We start from the raw sequence: 21,438 nt of genomic DNA on the forward strand, positions 1-21,438 counted from the left end.
CATCAGAAAAGTTGATCGAGTAGAAAATGTCTTTGCAAGAAAAATGAGCCCAAACTGGACGTACTTTTTTTGTGAAGGAATTATAATAAATGCTCCTGAGTTTTTTGTTGAGAACCAAAACGCTTCGTAAAGGCATTCACACCGGTTTTATATGCATCAAAATTGGTCAAGCAACTGTTATAAAAATAGTTTATGTAGTCATAACATGAAAGTGTTCCGGAATATTGCCCTTAAAGAAATTGGCTAAAAGCGGCGCAATTTATGTCTCTGAAATTCAACCCACTAAAGTATGCGCCCTCCACGCCCCCCCCCCCCCCCTCCTCTTTCCCCGTTTATTACAGGTAAGCCGCCCCACAGAGGATATCAGGACCTGGAAAATAGATCTATGCAAGCTCTACAAAGAACTGAATATTTTCTGTGTTCGGCAGTAAAAGAGGCACAGCAATTAAAGGAACGACAATTTGTGAGCACTGTTTAATAAATGAATTTTGCTGTCAACAGAGGCTGGTAATTAATCAAGGCTGCGCTGAAAGCTTGACGGCTGGTGGTTGCGCGCTCACTTTGATGTGGCTGCATTGGACCCAAAAGGCTGCGTTTGTGCTGCTTCTGCACTGCGCCAATGAGTCATCTGCTTGCGCGACATGCAGTGACCGGCCTCAGTACAACGCACTGTGGCTGAACTCCAATGCCCGTAGCACGGCCGTATTTCCGGTAGCTTTAGTCCGGCTGGAGTCCGGCTGGAGTCCGGCGACCGCATCTCGGCTGTCCTCCGGCGACCGTACTTCGGCCGTACACTGGTGGCTTTAGAATGGCCGGAGCCCTACGGCTGGAATCTGGCCGTATGACCGTAAGCCGGTCGACTGGCCGACGGACACTGGCCGTTGGACAGCCATGGGAGTACGGCCGTATACGGCCAAAAGGCCCACATTTGGACATGGGCCGAACATGGCTGCCGGAAAACGGCCGGACAGAAAATCACCGGCCAAAGTAAACCGGCCTGTTTCAGGCCGAACAGTCCTGTGCTACCTGGGAATCAGGAAACGGCAAACCATGAGAATCTCCACCGAAGCTGACAGAATAGAACCAGCCAAGCTCTCGAAGTTAATCAATAAGAGCAAGAAAGCTGACATACGGAAGTATAATATGGAGAGGATCGAATACGCTGTAAAGAACGGAGGTAGCCTAAAAGCAGTGAAGAGACATCTTGGCGTGGGGAAAAATCAGATGTATGCACCTAAGGATAAGCAAGGCAATGTCATCACAAATAGGGATAAAATAGTCACAGTGGCCGAGGAGCTCTATAGGGATCTGCACAGTAGCCGGGACATACAGGACAATGCCGAACGAGACAGCCGTTCAGAGGAGATAGACATCCCACCAGTAACGACCGAAGAAGTAAGGAAGGCTTTGAAAGAAATGAAAGGAGGCAAAGCACCTGGTGAGGATCAGATAACAGCAGACGTCTTGAAGGATGGCGGAGAAATTGTACTTGAAAAACTGGCAAACATGTATACGCAATGCCTAATGACCGCAATGGTACCGGAATCTTGGAAGAACGCGAACATCATCCTAATTCATAAGAAAGGCAACATGAAGGACTTGAAAAATTACAGGCCGATCAGCTTACTGTCAGTCGTCTACAAGGTATTTACGAAGGTAATCGCTAACCGAATCTCTGCAACCTTAGATTTCAGTCAACCTAAAGAACAAGCAGGGCTCCGTAAAGGTTATTCAACAATGGACCATATTCACACGATCAATCAGGTGATAGAGAAGTGCGGTGAGTATACTGAACCCCTATATATAGCCCTCATAGATTATGAGAAAGCATTTGACTCGGTGGAAACCCTAGCAGTCATTCAGGCATTACGGAACCAGGGGGTAGATGAGCATTATGTAAGAATACTAGAGGATATCTACAATTGGTCTACAGCTACCATCATCCCCCATAGGGAGAGCAGTAAAACACCTTCACAGTAGTAAAATATTATTCACAGCATTCCTACAAGAAGTATTCAGAACGTTGGATTGGAAACAGGTGGGAGTAAGGGCCAATGGAGAATACCTCAGTATCCTCAGATTTGCTGATGACGTTGCCTTGCTAAGTAACTCGGGGAACGAATTGCAAAGCATGCTTTCCGCACTGGGCGAAGAGAGTAGAACCGTGGGCCTGAAAATTAATATGCAGAAAACTAAAGTAACGATGAATAACCTCGAGACAGCACAGCAGTTTGAGATAGGTGGCGAGGTAGTTGAAGTGGTAAGCGAATATATCTACTTAGGCCAAATTGTGACCCTGGACCCCAATCATGAGGCAGAGATAATTAGAAGGATCAGATTGGGATGGTGTGCATATGGCAGACATTCTCAGATAATGAATAGCAGCCTACCATTATCGCTGAAGAAGAAAGTGCATGACAGCTGCATCTTACCGGTACTCACCTACGGGGCAGAAACTTGGAGGCTCACTAAGAGGATTCAACTTAAATTGAGAACGACTCAGCGGGCAATGGAGCGGAAAATGATAGCTGTAACATTACGGGACAAGAAGACAGCGGAGTGGGTCAGGGAGAAAACTGGTGTTCAAGACATATTAGTAGAAATTAAGACGAAGAAATGGACGTGGGCAGGGCATGTAATGCGAAGGCAAGATAACCGCTAGTCATTAAGGGTAACTGAGTGGATCCCTAGAAAAGGCAAGCGCTGCAGGGGGCGGCAGAAAGCTAGATGGGCAGATAAGATCAAGAAGTTTACGGAGATAAATTGGTCACAGTTGGCACAGGACCGAGGTAATTGGAGAATAATGGGAGAGGCCTTTTCCCTGCAGTGGGCGTAGATAGGCTGGTGATGATGATGATGATGATCATTACCAGAACATACCAGTTACCCGCACCAAAGAAAGCGAAATGGACACCATCACTGGGACAGCATATCAGGCAGTTCTCAACCTCGCAGTTTTGATCGTGAGACGCACTAACAAAGGGTAAACGGGTAAACCATCAGGGTAACCGAAGAAGCGTCCATATATGGGTCTCGAAGAAGGGGACGGTGATTTAGTCGATGGAGGAATAAAACAGCATTATTCGGAGCAAAGAATGCACTCTGTAAGCGCAGGACAACAGTGGGTGAAGGTCAATGGGAGACGTTGGTGATAATGACGATGTATGCGTCCTCAACCAGTGTCTCTTTAAAGCATTTGGAGAAAACTGAGAAGCCACTCTCCAGCACCAAGAAAGCTGGTGTAAAAAAACCGGGAGGGGCCATGATACCTCCTTTGAAAAGAAATGGGCGCCCCCAAACAAGCACCCCCAAACACAAAAGAGAACTCAGGGACCTCTCCCTTTGAAAGGAAGCCACTACACGCCATGATAGACATGGCATCGATCCAGCAATCCCGTATAAAAACTCTCCTCTACCAGAAGTATGGTATGGCAGCCTCAAGCTCATTCGGGGAAAGTTTCAATATCATGATGCCGACTCCGGAATGTACGAAAGCACGAGGCCCCAATTGTCGTAGTTGGCTACTCTGAGAATCTTTGTGACTGCATGACCGTCCAACATACAGGAACAAATGAGTGGGCGTTGGAACCGCCGTCTTGGCAATTCAATTAACAGAAGAATCAAATGGAAGCATAACATCAATACAGGCTTACAAAGGACATTATATAGTTTTCTGCTGGCAGAAAACAATGTGCTTCGGTAAGATGTTCCCATCCATAATGCAGAAAGTGAACGTGACCTGGACAGGCAGATAACTGATCTGGAAGCAAACGACGCCTATGCAAGAGGCACACAAGCTCACACAACATGCTCCTTGTGACCCCGACTACCACCCTGCCCTCTTAGAAAAACGCTAAGAACGAACCCTCATCCTACGCCTACAGGAACACAAACATTCCCCTTGCTACAACGAGGTCTGAATGCCGAAGAATCACAAACTCTGTGGACGAAAAACCAAGACAGTTATCTGGAGAGACAGAGAAAATGACTTTATTGAAGGTTACTGCGGAGGGTAGGGGCCTCGGCCACGCAGGGCCTGCCCTTCCTAGACGAGTATTAGGTCGTCCCCGAAGCAGTGCCTCGCGGGCGTCGGCGCGGTCGGTGCGTGGTGGGTGTTCGGGTGTTGACCCGCCGACCCCCAACGACGATTCCCTGCGCATCTGCCCTGCGAGAGCAGCCTCGAGCCGCTGGATAGTTCGTAGTTGCACCTCGTGCTCACCCGAGTTCATTGCATACGTAATGTCCTCGGGCAGGCGCGTTGCACCGTCTGCCTCCAGCAAGTGTAGTTGACATCCCCACAGCAAGTCGGCTAGCGTTGCGTTCGTTCTCGCGCACACACTGCACAGCACACTTTCGTAGACCTCTGGACACACGTGGCGCGCCAGCACCGGGGTGATCACCGAGTTATCTGGACATCCATGTGCGATTAAGCTGCCTGTTGGGAACATCAGACATTAACTTAGAACTTAGCTAAAATAGGGGAACATGTACTGTCTTGCGCGCAATCTAGCCATGCCCAAGGCGAAAAACTCAAACATGACATATTCCCCTTCTTCGAGGCATGGTAGGCAGATTTCACCAGCTCGTTAGTTCGACATCAGCTCGAGGTTAATAACAGGGCAAGGGAAGGAGCTGCTGCATCTGGGAAAGAGCTTCTGCTGAATCAGGTTCCACGTTTGAGCTCTCTGCCATCTCTTTACCCCATTTTCATAAACCACAACTATTCCTTGCTGAACAAAGACTTCACTCTCTCTCTCTCTTTTTTGAAAGAAACAAAATTGTGCAGTCAGAAGTAGACATCACAGAATAAACATTTTGCTACACTAACACTGACTTCTCCTCGCTGAAACTAACTCTTCGCATTTGCATCCTTGCACGCACACATTTTAAGCCAGAGGAGCACAGAAGCCTTTGTCTTCCTTGGGATACGGAGAGTAAAAACTCTGGTTTGTAGTGTTTCTCTTTTCAATAACCTTTGACGCTCGTGAAGATCCGAAATGCAGCAGCTGAGTACAAACACGCTCCATGGGAGTGGAAATATGGCTACCACGCCCTACATCTTTGCATAAAAACGCAGACGTCTCTGCAACGTTTTTTTCAAGCCTTTTACCTTCGGCCGCGAAACTCCTCCCGTGCACTCTATGAATATCTGTTTTAAATTAATATTTCACGAACTATCCTGCGCCTCCCGCGATTAATACTGATGCATCTAAAAAGTATGACAAATATGGAATTGGCATTTTTTTGAAATCTTGATATTGCAGTTATTTACTACAAATCTTTGATTTCTTGATTTTTATATCTTGGCAAAACCAAGGGGAGAGAGAGAGAGAGAACAAACTTTATTTTCCGCAGGACCTAAGTCCAGCTCCTAATTTGAAAATTCAATTCACCGGATCCACGTAGTACTTCAGAATGTCCGTGCGGATACGGTGCACGTGTTTGTAGAGAGCTTCCTGGGCAGCCTGGCTGTTTACTGTCGGCGGGGGAGACAGCCAGAGCTCCCGGGAGGTGATGGAGGCGAGGGATTGGTCAAGTGATGGCATGGTGCAGTCCTAATAAGAATGAGGGATGGATGGGTAGGAAGAACAGGTGGGGCAGGAAGGATGACCAGGGCGCCGATAGATGCGGTGAAGATTGTGATGGGAGGGGAGTGAAGAGATTTGAGCCTGCCGAATGAGGCACGCAGCATCACGAGTAGGCTGAGACTAAAGGAGGACATGGCCTGATAGAGGCCTCAGCCACCCGGTTTACAGTGTACGAAGTAACAGTGCTTTTCAGAAATATAAACACAATAGTACACGATCGTATTATAAAAATAGCACAAAGCAAAGTCATTACTCGAGCTACACACTGAATACACACTAAACACTGATCCCAAACTGCATACCAAATAAATGGCGAACTGCACACTGAGCTTTACGGCAGAATTTTTAGCAATAGCTTTCGTTCTGTGAAATGTAACGCAAAATGAATCTGCAATCATCATATCATCTCGGCACTAACTTGCTCTTTGGACTGTGCATTCTACAGCAAACGTTTTTTTCTTGGTTCGAGAGCACGTGAAGGAGGTCGGCTTGGCATGGGATTCAGACCATTCTAACATCAGAAGCAACAAGCTAGCGGAAAGTCTAGCTAATCTTGCTGTATCAGCTCCCGTTCGATTGAGCATCCCAAATGTTGCTCTTTTTGGATTTTCAATATTAAGAAGACGTTGGAATCTAGACTACTTGTTCAAATGCACTGTTAACAATTTAGGCATACACACATTTGAAGCTCGGGTGCAATGTTCGTTTTTTTGCCTTGTGGCAGTTCGACGTGACATTTACCAAGCCGCGCTGAAGAATTGCAATTCCTAATTTATATCTGTTTAGAACAGCGTTTTCTCCTACAAAACTATCTGTGCGGCGCCAGGTCCCAAAATTAATCGAACATTCTTTTGTAACCTATGCCGCTTCGAGCCAGCCAGGCAGCTAATTTTCATGGGCATAATTGAGCGTGTGAGGTTGACTCAATCTATTCCAGTTATATCAACCATTGGCGCAACACATCAGGGGTACGCGAAAACGCATAGATATATAATCGTATTCAAGCTTACCTTTCGCCTACAGGTTGCTTAAATCACTAAAGAATACATAATAAAGGGTAAGTGGGGTATAATTCATAGTGATATCTCCTTGTCTTGCCTTCTTTTTTCTGTTAATGAATTATTATTTTAATTCTTATCAAGCCACAATCAGTGAATTATTGCTGCCCAATCCCCCCTCGTAGGTAAGTGCAAATAATATTGAGAAAATCGTTATCATTCCGATCATCATCATCATGCTAAGCAGTGACTGGAGCAAGCTAATGAAGAGTAGAAGACGAAGAGAACGAGGACAGTCACGCTGTAGAGAGAGGGACAGTCTAGCAGATTGCAGGCTAATTAATGCCCAGTCCTTTAGTGCCCAACGTTTTGTCATGACGACAGCCAGGCGACCTGTGGCCTTCATGTGCTCTCGCCCTACGTCGCCACCGGCAAAGCCGTGGCGTGGCCACACATCTGTGGCAATACCTCTTAGTTGGCTTCGGTGTGTGGCTTTTCCATTCTTAAACCAGCTTCTTCCCGGACTATCACCAATTCCTTCTGCTGTCGTGCGCTGCTGTTTGCGTGCCCGGAAAGGGCTCCGCAATGCCAACTCCCATAGTCGCAAACGAGTGAGACTGCCTAAACATTGCCTTTTGTGGGACTAGCAGTGTTTCCTCTTGTACCGTGCTTTCGATGTTTTACCCTTCTTTGAAATTTTAGCGAACACAATCTGTCCCGTTTCGCATCGTAATGCACTCCGTCTTTACGCTCTTTTGTAATGGTTTACACTTCTCTTCCTTACGCCCGTGCGCGCTACTCTCATTGCGGCGTCCCTGGTACTGTTCGTACGTCTCCAGAGCATTAGCATCACACGAAACACGAGCATTAGCGCTACACGAATTCATGGATCACAGAATCAACAAGCGCTTGCCTTTGTTGCTTGCATGTAACATTTTATTTGAAGAATCACAGGATGTTGACGCAACGTTGGCAGTGGTGATTCGGAAAGACGTTGGTACCGGACCAGCCCTCTCCTTTGTTATTTTATGTTTTACCTGTTGGCGCCTAATACATCTTGTCATTTAGCACATAACGTATTCTGCTGCTAATGTTGCAGCGTTAGAAACGCAGAAAGAATACAAATGCGAAACTTACATCTTTGTAATCATCGGCCACAGCATAACACATCCGCAAGACAATGCAGTAACGTTTGGACTCCTGCAAAGGGAAAAACATTATTCCCTGAATATTTTATTTCAAACGCAGATCCGACAGAAAGCTGGGAGCTTAGACGCAGTCACTGCCGCACTACTCTAAGTTAGCAATCTGTTATTTCGAAAAAAAAGTTCAAGTTTGCTTCCAGGTAGCTTTATGAGCTTTTAAAGACAACAACACGCGGCTCCTCTTGGCTATTCTGATGAAAAGCTTTATTTACTGCTTTATCGTGTCTGCACATCTTCGCTTTCGTTTCTTCGCCTTCTGACAAAAATTGCTTTTGTATGTAGACAGGCGACAATTTACGTCAAAGCTTCCTCGGAAGCAATTTTTTGGGACTGGGCTCCAGCTCTTCTACGTCTCGCTCAGCTGTCGCATGATACTGCCGCGAACCATGTTTATTGTTTCTTTTTGCTGCCCGGCAATGCCCGGCTGTGTTATCTGCGCCCCAAACGAAGCGCTTCTTCCATTCTTCATTTTTATGCCGCACCGGCTATCACATTCAGATAAGCACACTGTCTCTCCCTACCGTCACTAGTCCAGAATGATCTTCTTTTATCTACAATGTTCTGGATGTAAATCAAGGGTTCCAGAAACACTCGCGTCAAGAGATAATAGCCTGCAGAGCAGACGCCATGGCATTCGAATCGCCGGAGCTCGCCTGCACACGTCACTTTGTTGACTGCAGCTTCGCCGCCTGTGTATTCTTTGAGTTGTTAGGGGAGCACAACTTCGCTCCAATAAACTTGTTTTCTTTGATGACAACTGCGTTGTCTTTGACTTCGTGACAATACATTAGCTGCCCACGTTCCCTGCCAACTGTTCTTCCGCGGCAGAGAAGGTGCTGATGAAGCGTATTGGTAATCCACACGACTACTACCCAGGAGCCCCCGTTCGATCCCCATAAAAATTTCAGTGTACCGAATGTGACACTAAAATATTTTCCTGGAATTATTCAACATCTGCACAACATAAAGACTTGTGAACTTCGTTTAAGTATTCACTATTTACGACAGCAGTCATTAAATCTACAGTGCGAGGTAATTTTAAAAAACTACGCATACGCAGCCACCCAATGTCATGATGTTCAACGATACTCCAAACGGAGCACAAAACCTAAAATACACTTCGCTCCTAAATTCTTAAAACAGAAAACAAGCAAAGTTACCACACGTTTAGTGAGTTTGAGAGTGAAAGTTTTTAATGAGCTCGGGAGCCCAGTCTAGCAGCGAGCTTGGCTCTCTCCTCCAGATACTAATGCAACACTCATGGAACACGTCAACGCACAAACACAAGCAAACACGCGAGCACTTTATCCCATGAGTACATTTACAGGTGGTAGTATTTGCGCGCAGAAAGTGGCGACCGTCCCCCAAAATGGCACCACGGCTTAAAGGTCCGTGCTGCAAAGCTCGTACCCTGCCACGCTTTGAGGCTGTGCCTAACACCTAGACGTGTAACCTAACGCAGTCACAACCTCGCCTTCACAGTTAAGTTAAGCGTTAAGAAACACGGGTAGTCACAGATGTCGTATATATGGGTATATATAGCCCCATATACTACTCGTCTGGTCTAGAGGCGAACATATCTGACCAAACGTGTAAAGGTTGTTTTTAAATCTTAAAATTGAGCGAAACCTGTTGTTTCTCTAGAGTTAAACACCACAAGTAATGTGAGAAAAAACTCATTAAATTTTGCCAAAAAGGGATAAATTCCTGACTCTTAGTTTCTGAGAAACGTGATTTTTTATTGTGAGCTTAACAAGCCAATTCTTAACAGGCGATGAGGCGTGCCGGAGTGGAGCGCTCAAGATTATTTTTTACCTTGTCGGTATATTTAACGTGCCCCGAAATCTTGAACACACGTGCGTTTTTAGATGCGAAGCATCTCATGCACGGAGCTGTGTCCCTCCCTCCCTCGTTGTCGTTGTTCGCCGTCCCCACTCTACTGCGCATGGGCGTCTCTTCAGCCCGTCAGCGCTTGGGCGGACGTCAGCGCAGTCTACTATAAAAAGAAATAATTAGGCGGCTCCCGGTGTCGATCAAGACTCTTTGGCCGCAAGAGGAGGTACGTGGCGCTCTTCCTACTGTGCTAGAAACCCAGACGGGAGCATGTGCTACGAATGCGCCTTATGTCCTTTACTCATTCAAACTACGTCAAGAAGCTACTGATACAACGAAGGCACGCGAATCTGAATGTCAACGGAAACGACAAACTGAAAACAAATGAGAACTTCAGTCGACCCCATGGCTGCTTCGCATACTACGCAGGATTCTCCTACGGGAATGTGGTGTAATTTTTCCTTTCCGCCTGTTGAATGTCCTACCCAATCCAAGTGAGATACCCCCCGCGATACCCAGCGACCCCGCGATCTTTGCTGCCTTTGAGCGCTTCGCTCGCGAGAGTGGCCTCGCAAAAGTAGTTTAGCCGGGGTCTACCACCCCTATGTGTGAATTCAGGAACTGACTATTCCTCTCCAGTATCTTCAAATCACCATCCCCTCGTGACGAACTCTCCCCTCCCCTTTCACTTTCTCCCCTTTCGGCCCCTGGACCCTCCTTGTGTTAATAAAAGACTTTCACTCACTCATTCCTTTTTGCCTCCAACTAAAAAGCTTCCGCCGCCGCCGGATCGAACCAGCGTTCTTCTGCTCACCAACACGATTTCTTAGCCACTGAGCCACCGCTCGGGTTCTTAGAAACATAGATGCCATGGTTAAAGATTTGGCGTATTGCCGTATACCTGTTGCACAGCCCACCCGTATAATGCTCGGATTGACATTTGCAGCTTTGATATACTCTTTACAGGCCGCGCCAACTTCTGTCGCAGCGCGACGACCTTTCATGGCTTCTATAGGGTCTGCAATAAACGCGCATTCATTTCGTTACTGTTCTGTTTTACTGCATAATTCGACAACTGAACCCACCAAAAAGGATAATTTTGGGCAAGTTGGTTCTTCATACTTAGCCGCAAAACTGGGCGGTTTTATGCGTAACGGAAACCAACCCGCGCAGAGATTACGACATTCTATGGACTCTCTTAACGGAGTTACAAAACGCGAACCTAGGCCAAAACCAGTACTCGAGACATACACAAACACGAAAAGAACTTTACAGGATCGTGGATCACTTCGGCTTTATTACAGAGCAAAACCATGAAATTGCTTCTTCCTGCAAGACCCCCCTCCACTCCCATACAAAAAAGGGATTGGAGTGATACTACGGAAATCTTGAGAGCTGCTATTTCTCGTTCGTGTATCTGAAATGTACCTCATATGCAATATGTTGCATATTTTACGCCATCCGCTATTGAAACCAAAGATCAAGTAAAGTGGTTTCATTAAACACCTGTTTATAGAAATGCTAAGTATTAGGATTCACCACATAAAAAGAAATATTCAGATCTTTTGCACAATAAATTAACGAACCTCTTTGCCCTGCAAAATGGGCTGCACACGACGCTTGACCTCGAAAAAAAAAGAACGACCAATATCGAAACGCAATGACCGCAAAACTAAAACAAAAAAAAATTCTTCCAAATTAACCCCTAAAGGCCGAATTTAAACGCAAAAGCATCGATCGATCACAAAGAAACAATTTCATTTAGTTGAGCTTTATTTTATTAAACGGGCTCATGAACTGAAACCCTTCCCGTTCCACCGAAGTATAACGGGTAAATTACATACATTGAAAACGGATGTTTGTATTTAAAATAAAAAAATGTAAAAAGGTAATTAAACAAGATAATCACGCAGAAATTGACTCACAACAGAGCGCAGATAAGCACAAAAGATCTCAAAGTTATTATCGCGTTATTTTCCACTGAATTTGTTTCTGCGTGTGTGTGAAATTGCGACAAAATATTTGAGGAGTTAGTATTGTTGAGTATTAGCGTAATTAGTATTGTCATTTCTTCTAAAATTTTTAATGTTTTTGTATGTTTTATTAGCTCTGGTTTCCTTCTTACGAGATAATTTGTATGGATATTAAGAAGTTGTTCTCGGTGTTTGTTATTGGGCAGTCCTCTAACTACAGGTCGAAACTGTCGGCAGGTAGGTTACAATTACATGTTATTATTTGTAATGGCGAACCTGTAAAAATAAAACGGAAATCTACCGTGTCCAGTGATAAACTGTGACGTGTAATAGTTCGTGGGAAAATGGTCCGGAATTTTGTGTATGTTCTTTATCCTTTGGAATGTGTAGCTTTCATTTCCTTCTTGTTGCCACTCAAAATTCTAATGTTTTCTTAGGTTAATATTGAGCTGTTTTTTTTATAAATGGTAGTGAAATAGGCCAGTCAATTTTTTCGCCATATTTTGCTGCTTTTTTAGCCATATCGTCCGCTATTTCGTTACCGACATTGCCGCTGTGACCCTTAATGTAAGTTAACGTTATCTTGATCTGTTTTGCTATTTTGTTTAGCATTTCTTTATTTCTAAATACATTTGGGTTCTAATTATTCGGATTGCTAATATCTTTAAGATTGATAGGCTATCAGTGTACGTTACCTTCTTTGATGCTAGTTTGGAGGTATTCAATCGCTTTTAAAATCGCGATTCCTTCTGCCTCAAAGTTATTGCTGTACTCCGGAAGTTTGTACTGTTTGGTTTCTACTATTTTGCCGGATTTTATCTAGAATTATAAAGCTGCTCCTATATCGGTTTTATCTTACGAGACGTCTGTAAATACTAAAAAATATGTCTGAGAAATTGTTTGAGTAAGATAGGTAAAAGATATCTTACCTGCTGGATGCAGCTGTCATATATCTACGTTGTTACTTATTTGGTGTCCCGTAAAAGCGCGGTTTTTCCAGGGAAACAATTTTCCAGCGAAAAGTACATTAAATGTTTCGATTTCTTTTTTGAACGTCAGATGAATTGGTGGGACATTAGCTATGATGTTTAAGGCCGGACTACATACTGTTTTGAATGCTTTGGTAGCTTTAATGAGGCTTGTTCTTTGAATACTTCTTAGTTTTTTACTCATTAGTACCTGTTTCTTATACCGAATTTGAGCGGCATAAACTATGATTCTTTCTAAAGCTCTGATATACATTTGTTGTAGGTGTTTGCTGGTAAGCCCCCAGTTGTATGCTATAAATTTCCCTAGGCTGTTTATTATTTGGTTTACTTTTTCCTTTACATAGTTGATATGAGGGATAAAACTGAGCTTGTTGTCTATATAGACGCCTAATATTTTAATTTCTTTACAGGATTTGAGATTTTTGTTTCCTTGTTTGATAATGGGAGGTCTTTTAATGTACTTATTACCTATTACAGTGAATTTTCATTTTGGTGTGTTAAATGTAAGTTCTTTGTCTATTCCCCAGTTTTCTACAATTTTCAGCGCTTCGGTTGCCTTTTGTTCCATATTATCTCTTGAATTGCATCTTATTACTAACGTTATGTCAACGGCAAAATCCTGAATATATACATCGCTATGAAATTTGCTGTTTAGGAGATCTAAAATTGTTATGCTCCAGAGTAATGGACTTAAAGGTGACCCCTGCGGAGAGTCTGACTTAAGATAAAGTTGAATTCTTGATTTCTTCATGTTATAGATCATTTTTCTATTTTTAAAAAAATTATCAGTCGAAAGGATCACATTTCTCGGACAGCCTAATTTTTTAGAAAATTTACAATGACGGATGATTTGATACAACTAAATGCGTTTTTTATGTCTAAAGAAATGACAACACATACCGCTTTATCTAATCTCGCTTGATAAATTTTCTTTTTTAACTCGTTTAAGGCGATGGTTGCCGACGTGTTATGGGTAAATCGGAATTGTTTTGTGCTATGGAGCTTTTTCTTGGTTAGGAAGTAATACATTCTGTCTTTAATTATTTTATCTAGTATTTTTCATAGTATAGGGTTGACTGCGACGGGTCTATAATTGTTGGCTCCACGATTATCTCCTAATTTTCTATTAGGATTACATTTGATTCCTTCCACTGTGATGGAATGTATCCTGTTTTGATACATGCATTGAAGAGATCAAGAAAGAATAACTTTTGATTGTTATATAGACATTGTACAAACGTGGCTCGTAGACCATCTGGTCCAGAAGCTAAATTTCTGCGTAACTCAGAAATGACTGCGCTAATTTCGTTTTCCGTAATACCAGCTTCATGGTTATCGTTTTCAAGAAGAACAATTTCTTCTTCGTCACAAACCTTGTCGACCTCGTTTAACTCTGTTAATATATGTTCAACTGTGTCTTCAGTGGATTTTGTTTTTCTTCCACTTTCTTTTTCCAAACTTGAAATGATGATTGGTTGCTTTACTGTTCCTCTGGATAATTTATTCGGTAATGCGAATGAATTTTTATGAACTTGTGAACAGAGTTGTTCCCAACTTTTTCTTTTTGCTGTGCCTAAGTTCTTATTGTAAGCTTTGTGCTCATTATAGTACTCGCGCTTAAATTGTTCCCTGATTTCTCCTCGTGATTTTTGCTACCTCCTTCTTAGTGCTCTCACTCGCTTTCTCTCGATTTCAAGTTCAACTGTCCACCTCGGTTTTGGTTGCTTTTGAGATGGTTTAACGTTTTTGCTGTTTACTTACTAACTTTTCTATTTTATCATACACTGTGTTTACAACATTTTCGATTTCTTCTGTTCTTTTAATCTCGTTTGTTGGGGTTTCGAACCAGGTGTCCTTTTTTGAATCTTGTAGAACACGTTTCTCACCTTTCAAGGTGAGACTGTACTTGGGTTTGTTAACTATATCGTATAAAAGTAGACTAATAAATTTGTGGTCGCTCCTGTTGTAATCTTCAAGTACTTCCCAGGAAATAATTTCTGGTAATAACACTTGCCCTAAAATGGTTACGTCGATCCAACTCCTACCTATACTGTTTTTGAATGTCGGAGGCGAGGTAGGGCTATTTATAGCAGAAAGGTCGTGTCTAAGGGAAAGTTCAAGTAAGTCGTCACCCCTTGGATCGGTTGTATCTCCTCCCTATACTCTGTGTTTCGCATTGAAATCAGACAGTAGTACTACGTGGTCTGTGGAAAAATCTTGAAAGAAGAGTTCTAATCGGTTTAACGTGTTTTCAAAATTGTCTCTTGGAGGCGCGTAGCAATAAATTATAACGAATTCCTTTTCTTACCAGTTTACCTTCGCCGCAATAATTTTTTGTTCGATTATGTGCGGGAATATTTTTACATCTGCAGAATGATTTACTAGAGCGACTTTCGGGTTATTTCTGTGTGCTATGACTTGATGTTGCATGGGAAAACCTATAACATTTCCTTTAACATGATAAGGTCCCTGAATTGCTGAGATGTGATTATTTTCGTTATTGTTGAAACTTAACGCCTCGTGCCATTTGGCACACCTTGCCAAATTAACTTGATGTGTAGTGGTGACCGGGGCGTGGTGATAATGGCGAGATTTTTCGCTGGTCCGAGTATTGCTTCGCCATACTGTTATGTACGTGTGTGTTGTGAGTGTTGTAGTGATGAGAGTGTAATTGCGTTGACCTATCCCTAGCAACTCACAATTCTAGAGCGTCCACCTCAGTCCACTTCACGCAACACTGAACATCAGTAAATGTTCAATTACTTGCCGCTTGCTTTGTCACAAGCAGATCTACACCAGTCGGTTCAATTCAATCGGAAGAGAATCGGCTCTTGTTCTTGTCGCTGCCTCTGAGTGTACGTCGGGCATGTGTTCTCCATCATTGAGTGTCTTATGTCGACATTCTCAACCGTTCCTTGGCTCTCTTCCGCACAGATGCAGCAATTAGGTTCTACACTAGCGCAGTTCTGGTAGTAGTGGTTTCCCCCACATTTGGCGCATCGTGGTCTCCTGTTGATGCCACAGTGTTTTTCGGAGTGGCCATAGCTCGCACAACGCTTGCGTCTTGGGAGGAAAATGTTGTTGAAGTACCTGCAGGGTGTTCATCCGATGTAGAGTCTTTCTTTCAAAACGATGCTCTGATAAGTTGGCAGTTTTGTTGACAGAATGACTGTTGTGCCATTCTTTCCCTTCCAATGGTTCAAAACTTGGATGTCGTCGGGGTCGCAGGATAGTCGATTCTGGTTTAGTAAGACTGCCGAAATGTCTTCGACTGAAACGTCGTCTTGGATACCCATTACCTTAATCTGGGGAAATTTTGTCTTGGGTTCCCTTGTGTGTATTTGGTGGGTTGCTGGATTTTTCGCAATTTCATTAGACAGTTTCTTCAGCCCTTCCTTTGACGCCGAGGTCACTACGATACCTTCTCTTCCTTGTCGAAGGGGGACTTCTGTTAGTCTGATTTTTCCTGGGTCAATGTGTTTTTGGAGTATTTCAACTATCTTTGCTCCTTTTAGTGTGGGTGACGTCACCACTAGCGCAGAGCGAGGTGGCGGCTGATTGGTTCTTGTTTGTACTGGGTCTTTGTCGTTGGTTGGTTCTTTCACTTCACTTCCTTGAACAGTTCTTGCATAACTGGGACCTCCTCGGTTGTGTTTGCTGATAGCCTTTGCCATGCCAGAGATATCTCCTCTAAATCGCTGCACGTCGTGGGATGCTTTAATGTGACCTCCTTCATTTGGATGAACTCTTTGAGGAGTGTGTGGACTCCTTTCTTCAGAACTTTCATATTTTTAGTAAACGCCGTGATTTCCATGAGTGCGCTCATGAAACGCTCATCACAGCTGGTTATTTTTGTTATCAGGTCACTGCTGTCATCACAAATCGGAATGTCCGATGTAGTGTGGTCTCTGGCGGGTAGAGCGGGGAAATCTTCAGCTATATCAGTTCCATCCGGTGATTTTGGCTCGTGGAGACTTCGTTGGTGGTCTTCACCACTTTCTTGAGTGTTAAACTCTTTTGCATGAATTGCTCATGTTCGAAAGTTCTGAAGGAGCGTTTGAGCCCGTGTCGCTTAACTGTGAGCCATCATTTTGCCTCCTGTCTCGTTCTGATGAGGCTCTTTCATTGCCACTGGTGGAAGTTGGCTTGGTTTCACTTTTTTGTTGGGTCTGCTGATTGTTTCTTTCTACGTTGTTTTTTTTTTTTTCATCCTTTTACTACTTGGGAGCTCCTACTTGCTTTCCCACGTTTCTTCCTTTTCCGTCTCCGCAAGTCTCCTTCGCGAGCGCTACACTTCCGTATTCGGCCTCACCAAGGCGAAACCGATTTTGCAGCGTGGGAGTGGGCTTTTATTAGTTTTTTTTTGTTCCGATAGCTGGGAGAATTTTCCGCTCGGTTTCGTTTCCCCCTTCTGGAGACTTTCGTTTAAATTCGAAGCCCACGCGGGTCTCCTCCGGCAACCATGTGTTTGTTTACATTGTCCATTACGGCTGCGCCTACAGTCCAGTCGACCGAGAATGGTAAGACGGGTTTTATTTGCGTCTTGCGCCTGTGTTGGCGGATATTGACTCGTCGATGTCACCGAAAATGTTCGTGAGTCGATTAAAACCTAACACACCATCCTCACGGCAGTTGTTGTCTTGTTTGGAGGTTTTGAAAATGTGAAGCGGTGGGTTAGGCTTACCCGATTGTTCTTGCTTCCTAAGGTTTTTCCGGAGCCTTGAGTCGTTTCCAGGGGATGTCCTTGGTGTACAGGGGTTCTCCGGATGTTCCGCTGGCCTTGAATGCACGTGGGAAAAGCGCACGGAAGATATGTTCGAAATGATATGCGTTGAATGCAGGAGCTGGCGCGCACCGCTGCTAGCGAGTTGAAGGTGACGCCACAGACTGCAAATGTTTCCGTATACGTTGTTGTAAACCATTCTTCTGCGATTATCTGGAACGTTCTTCAATAGCTGCCCGCTCTTTCGCAAAGTTCACCTTCTACCTACCAACGCTGTGGTAGAAGGTGAACTGCCCGACGACAGCTAGCGACCGCACCTGTGATGTGTTGTGATGCGAGCGATGACGCTGATTAGCTCTCATACTGGGGTGATATAGTGCGACCCTTTTTGCGCGTGCCGATGCAAGCTGCGAATCATGAGCGAGAACTGCGCCCGAAGAGCATGTCGACAAAGTTGGCGCAGTGAACTCTTCATCCCCCCGCCCCGAGTCCATGTGTGTCAAACACTGCTAGGCCATGATCATCGTCGTCGTTGTCGTCATCATTAAATCGCATGAATAAAGTTGGATTTTCTTCAACGCAATCACCGACCGTGCAAAGCAGCCAACACAACCCTCGCTTGAAAAGGAACCAGACAATTACAGACTGAAATTTTTACGTTGTAGTGAATAAAGCCGCCATGTTCATAGTCAAGTTACCTTCGTTAAAATAATTTATTTGCGTGATGTTCTTGTGTAGGTGTCTTCATTATTACAGCTCTGAAACACGGACTACAATATATAGTACGGATAGTTATGGATATTATAATATCTCCTACATCTTAATACCACCCAGTCATATAAATGTTTAACGCATAGTTAGCTAGAACCAACTGCTTGTTCTTGCCGACAGGTTACGCATGTGACACCCTTCAAACAGGGGTTGTTCAGCGTAGCAAATATAGCGAGTGGGATTCATGAGACATTTCGAAAATCGAAGAATCGTAAGATGTAAGTCACGGGCGGAGCTGAGGCTATAAAAAAGCAAATAGAAATCATGCAAACGGAATATTTTTGGTCGATATATATTCACAACCTTGTCTTCACACCGTACCCCTAGTTTTATTTCGGCGGCAGCAGAACGCCGCCCAACTATAAAATACTTTTAATTCACTTCAGCAGTCGGAAACTTCTCATTAGTACTACAAAAACGGGGATCGATACTTTGTAGGCATTCAAATGTCTCACTGCATACAAGAGAATCTTGGGCTATCAGATAATCAGTGATGATGACCGCGTACGAGATTCTGGACACATTTTAATACATAGAAAAGTATCAAATGTGGTGCCACGCGAAACCCTTTTGAGTTTTTCGGTTTAGCCAAGTGCTAGCTAACCAGAACAAAGACGTCGTTGTCGGAAACAATTTTTGTACGTATATTCTAACCCGTATAAATGCACTTAAAAGTAATAACAATAAAAATAGGAACACAAATTCATGCAGGTTAAAAGAACAGAGTGGAACATGTAAAGAACAAATTTACGCGAACAAAAAAAATGGCTGCGTACTGCATAGTCTTGACAAGAGGAAATATAGCTCTATTGTGAGGCATTCATGCATTCAGTCTTTCAAATATAGCTACTACAGGAGTTGAAATATCATCTCGCAAACCCTGAAGGTACATCATATGCGTGTTTCATGTCACTCTAAATGGGCCGGCAAAGTGCGAAAAAGCGTTATCCGGCGGAGGTTTCAGAAATTTTGAAACTGTTTAATCGCGCAGTTTTGGGTAGACAGAGATCGCGTTGAAGTTCAAGCAAAACATGAGCAAAACATTCAAGCAAAACAATCAAGCAAAACATGAGGTGGCATTACGCTAGCCACGACTGCATGTTCAGTTGCCAGAAAAACAATTCTGCGGAAATTCAGTAAACTGCCCACCAATGCGAAGCGTTTTTACGCGTTTGTCTTGAGTGTGACGTCTTTACTGCTGCATTTTTTGTTCTTTCTAAATTGTGTCCGACCAATTATACCGATTTACGTTATTATAACTGTTAGAGGCGGAACGTTCGCAAAATCTGCAATATTGTGGAATTGCAGGGCGTTACACGGTTCGCCATTTCCGGCGATTTTTCAGGTTTTTTTTATTTCTTTAGGTTTTCAATATTTTATTCTACCAATTCTCCCAATTTACGCTATTATAACGATTAGAGGGGAAACTTTTGCGAAGTCTGCCTTATTGTGCTAGTGAAGTCCGTTACACAGTTGGTTATTTTCCGTTATTTTTTATATTTTTCTTATTTTAGTGTTTCGAAATTTCGTTCACCAATTGTCTACATTTACGCGAATATAACTATTACCGGTTGGACTTTCACAAAACCTGCTATATTATGGAAATACAGGGCGTTGCGTGGTTACCGGGTATTTGGCTTTTTTTATATTTTTCTTATTGTTCATTTTTCAAAATTTTGTTCGACAAATTATCTCTAATAATTATTACATTTCGAACTTTACCGGAACCTGCATTATGGTGGAAATAGAGCGTGTTAATCTTTATATGTCTGTTATTTTTCGGTTTCTCAAAATTTTCTGTGGCCAGTTCACTGCACTACGCAATCATAACGATTACAGGTGGAACTTCCGCGATATCAGCATTTTTGTTGAAATGCACGCTCGTGGTGTTACATGCTCCTGGCTGTGGGGGTACTTGGAAAAGAATGCTTTCCATCAAACCGCAGAATGAAAAGTTCAGGGCATACTTAGCGGTTGACCACACCACCGATTGTAGTTTAATGGCAACCTTCGAGGAGGAGCTTTGGTTGCCCATCCCGGGAAGATAGCTCCGATTATGACAAGAAATAACGCCCTTCTCGACAAATCTTGGGCCTTGCTTCTGTCGACGTCATACTTTACTGTAAGAAAGAAAGAAAACAATCAGTGCGGGTTCCATATTATCATAAACTTGTAGGCACAGGCACACAGGCAATTATTCGACAGTTTTAGTTGAGCGCACGCAGGAGCTCTGCGCACGCAGGGAACTTGCGGGGGCGCGAGAGCGCATGCGCAGTACGTAGGCGAGAGCCGCGCGCTTTGCGTGCGCCCGCAAGTTTGGGAAACTTGCGTTGCGGGTTTTGCGGGCTTTGCGTGTCGTGCGCGAGGCCCCTCCTCTCTCCTCCGGTCTCCCCCTCGCGAGTCGCGACAGCTGGGACACAACCTCTTGAACACCTCACATTCCAACATGGCATCCACACGGAATGGCTCAAACGGGACAGCTCGGATTCGGTTTAGTATACATATCGATTTGGAAATGATTGCTTACGTTCGAAATTTAAATCCTTTCAAAGACCCCATGGAGTGGACGGAAATAGCATCCAAGATGCAAGAGCTACTTCAGCAGCCGTTCACGGCCAGTGCTGTGCGTGACCGCACGGAGCTGCTACTCGGGCAGTACGCATCGGCCGACTGGACCAATTCCTACGCAGGTGAGTGCGGTGACTGCATAACTGTAGCTTACGCTAAGAAAAGGTGCCTAAAACTACCGGTGTACCAATACATGACATCTTTTCGTAGGTCGGGCTACCAATACATGACATCTTTTCGTAGGTCGGGAACCGAGGAAAACTATGAGAAACGGGAAAGCCTCGTGCACGAGCTGCTCGACATGGCGCGGGAGCACGGAGTGCGAATTCGTGCCCCTCGTAGAACGAGCACTGCACCACCAGTACGGGCAGTACGCACACGGGAGCAGCAGGCTGCATCTACGACGGCCTCCGTGCGCATCTCGGCGGCGCAGTCGAGGGACATCTTCGCCGCGCAGCACTCGGCTCGCAATGCGGACACCCGCCTGCGCTGGTGAGTACCCATTTGCGATTTGCTGAGACACCACTGTCACCGAGTTACTTACGTGCTCTTGCCTCGTTAACAGTGTAAACGTTAGAGGTACGCTAATAACCTAAACTTCAATTGGTTTGCAAAAAGCGTCTGCTATTCGAGCTTTTCTGGCTTTTCTGCACAACACCGCTGTTGTGCAGGAAAGCTAACTTATGTTAAAATTGCGCCAAACAAATGTGTGCTAACCTTACGTATGTCAACTTAAGTGGAACACTCCTTGGACGTAAAACTTCAAACCTACAAGTACGTATTCCCATTC

This window comes from Haemaphysalis longicornis, unplaced genomic scaffold (assembly GCF_048455015.1).
Source record: "Haemaphysalis longicornis isolate Haplotype H1 unplaced genomic scaffold, Haemaphysalis longicornis Haplotype H1 scaffold_7, whole genome shotgun sequence".
NCBI lineage: Eukaryota > Metazoa > Arthropoda > Arachnida > Ixodida > Ixodidae > Haemaphysalis > Haemaphysalis longicornis.